Source organism: Furipterus horrens, unplaced genomic scaffold, assembly GCF_987537825.1.
Source record: "Furipterus horrens unplaced genomic scaffold, mFurHor1.1.pri manual_scaffold_17, whole genome shotgun sequence".
Lineage (NCBI taxonomy): Eukaryota > Metazoa > Chordata > Mammalia > Chiroptera > Furipteridae > Furipterus > Furipterus horrens.
This window is the reverse complement of record NW_028327187.1, coordinates 32,214,172-32,217,859: the sequence shown is the minus strand read 5'-3', so window position 1 is coordinate 32,217,859 and position 3,688 is coordinate 32,214,172.

The following is a 3,688-nucleotide window of genomic DNA, read 5'->3' as shown; positions in this document are numbered from 1 at the left end:
AAAAAATAAAGCTCAGGGTATACTATATCATTATCCAATTGTTCAGAAAAATTATACAAATACATACAAGAAAAGTCAAAATCAACATCAAATCAATCTTCGTTTTAAGAAGTGCATAGTTCTAATTATAAATACAATTTTATAAGATAAACACTTTATATAATTTTGATTATTTTTTCAAGCTTGAATCCCATTAAATCTTTTATTACAATTTGCCATGTGTTTTTGGTCTTCTTTTAGTGTATTCACTTCGTGGACTTTTCTGATGCCAATTACTCTTGAATAATGAGGATTTCTTGCATTATTATCCATGTTTAGGTAAGGAAACAATTTAAGAAAAATATAGTACCTTGCTGTAACAATCATTGTTCAGCCAGGGGACAAAACCACACTAGTTACTTGAGCATAGAAGATTTACTATAAAGAATAGTTTACTAGGTATAAAGATTGTTAAGTTGATAACTGAAAAAGTGAAGAGAGAACACTAAATTATCATAGAGTTAGTAACTAAGGGAAGTAGCTATCACATCTAGGGCTGGGCAAACAGAAGAGGTTGGAATTATTAAAATTAGAAATTTAGAGGAAGAGCTCCATGTTGCTGATTCTCAGACCTCCGAAAGGGGCCACTGGTGACTCTGGAGGAAGAAGAAGCAGGTGGGGGGATGAGGCTGGTTCTGTAAGTACTGGAAAACGACATAGTGGATTCAACTGCTTACTGTGGGAAAGGCCTGTTGCTCCCAGGGTGCAGCCGCTTGATGCAGAGAGGTGTGAGACTCAAAGGAACAGGGAATCAACATAAAACTAAGGAAGATTAAGCAGGAAGTCACACTTTTCTTCTTTATCTTCTAGCCTTGCAGTCTCCCAGTCATTCCCCACATTGGCAGAGCTGAACATATAGCCAGCTGGCAAAGCAGAAATGTGCTTTGCAGAGTCCTGGCACCAGCATCACAAAGAATAAAAAAGGGTGATTTGAAGCTGAGAGATAATAGCTTCATACCTGGCACAAATCACCTTTTTAGCTACTCAGAATCTATTAACATCCTTCTACACATATTTTAACTTCGGTACAATAAAAACAACTATATGTTTCCAGCATTAACGCGATGCAGTTATCCTACCTAAAATCAAATATGTCTACATATCCCCACACCTCCCGCAGTGAGGAAGCAAGAAGTAACAACAGCCATTGCACCCAAATTTTGGAGACAGTTACTCTATTCATCTCTGGCACACTTGCCTAAGAACTCAGCTGCTGATGGTAGAAGCAGGATTCGAAAGCTGAACTATCTCAAAATCTGAAGCTCTTTAAAAAGCACCAACATGTGTCTCAATGTTAAACTCCTATGTAAACTCAATACAGACACTGCTTCAGTGTAAATATGAAGTGGTTACACCTAAACAACATGAAAAGTTATGACTAATTCAAAAACAATAAGCTAAAGAAAATAAGCAGAATAATTCAATTCTGACAAGAGTCTTATATTAGCAGGTCTGGTAACAATGAAATTTTGAGAAGTAAACATAACAAAATGGTCCTGCATTATTTAAAGAGTTGGAACAATAATCCCTTCTACAGTCCTTTATCACATTGCCCAAATATTTAATCTAGTTATTACTTCTGACAGTTCATTTTGATGTTGTCCACTAAATTAGCTATAATATTGTGGAGAGCAGGAGAGCAAAAGTAAGAGTGAGCAAGAAAGAGTAAGACAGACTCATTTTTTGAACATTCACATACAGGAGAGAAAGATCAGTATATGGCTTCTATTATCCAGCACCATAGCAGTACATTTGTTGTTGAAACACTTCTGAAGAAATTTAAAATTTTTATATTTCATATATGATAATAAAAAACATTATGGCCTGCTGCTATTGATGAGATTTTCCACCTATAGCCAGCTGTGTGCAAATGAGAGATTTAAACTCATACTGTTCAGAATATTTCCTTTTTTCCTTGTAAGACGAAGAACACAAAAATATAATTTAGCCACTGTTATGAAAAATTGTTATTTATGTTTTTTCTGGAGGTGAAAAAATATAATTTTTCTCTAGTGATAATGAAATACAGCAAGGGGATCATACATGTTGGAAAGTTAGACTTTCTAATTATTTTGCTGAAAGTAAGGTTTAACAGCTGAGACATATTTGAAGGAAGTGAGGAAAGGAGTATGAGGAATGGAGATCGAGAGGCAGAGTTAAAGTCACTGTGTAAACTGATTGGTTGGCTGTGTTTAGCATTATGAAGTGTCAGACATATGTACTGTAGGACTTTCTTTTTGTAGGCCTTGCCTACTTGGAATTATCGTCATTGTTTTCTTTGAAAAATATTCTTCTGAAATGATATGCTTTATTCTTCTAGGTATTTCTGATTTATTTGAAGGACCTTGTCTGCCATTATAATCCCTCCATCCACATGTTTATGCCTTGTGACTGCATACTTTTTACAATTTTATCTTCTGTTATAATTAAGCAATATTTTGGGTTATGTTACATTTTATCTTTCCTTTAAAAAGTACTAGTCACATAGTAGGTGTTCATAACATAATTTGTGAATGAATGTAAAAGTGAATGACTGGCAAACCACAGAATAGATTAAACCTCATTTAGAATGAGACTGTTTCATTTATCTGTGTAACTTTTGAGCTTAGCACAGTGTCTATCACATAGCATTTGCTCAGTAAATGAGTGAAGATGAAGGAAATTTAAGGGATACTTATGAAGAAATAAACAACATGGTGCATTAGAAAGAATACTGACGTGGAACTCAGGCAGTTATTAAAGGGTTATAATATTTTAATGATTATATAAAATGTGTGTAATATCAGTTAATTAACCATCCTTGTAACCGTGATTTTATTATTTTTTTCATAAATACAAATAATAATACAATGAACATCCTGGCACATTATTCCCCTGTGGAAATTTCTGGAAATGGGATTATTGGATCAAAGCATTTTAATATTTTGTGGCTTTTGCCAAGTGTTTTTCCAAAAAGATTACAACTTATAATATATGACAGTAATTGAAGGCCCTATGTTCCTTTTTTCTCTATAGGTTTCCCATGTTTCTAGTTACAATATTTTGGGTTTTGTCTTTGCTAATTGGTGCTTTCTAAAGTATTCTGTCTCTGTTTTGTGGCAGTAAATTCTTAGTGTGAATTCTAGGTTTAATCTTCTTTTCCATATCTGTTTTGAAGGAATCAGCCTAGTAACCTTACCTCTATTATTACTTCACATATGTAATACTGTTCACATTGAACATTACCTAATATCTGATTTATTCTGCCTTAAAATATCAACCAGAAGCTTTAAATTGTTTGTCCAACAACATGAAGATGACACCTGAATTCTATACACTGAAATAGATCTTATTGATTCAAATTTATTGTTTCTCTTTTTAATTAAAATATAAATAACTAATATTGTACATCAGCAAAGATACATATTTTTCCAAGAGAGAAATGAATTGTGCTACATGAGGATTCCACCTGTCACCTGGACCTCATCAGCAACTTGTTCTAATCAAAATGAAATATACTCAGATTAAAATACCCTGATTTAGCACATTCCACAAAATAATGCAGGGACAGCTAAATTGATCCATTATTTTATGTTATAAATAGGTCAAGGATGTCTCAGAGACTGTAGGCAGAAGAAAAGAATAAACATCTCTTCAGTCAAATTTGAGG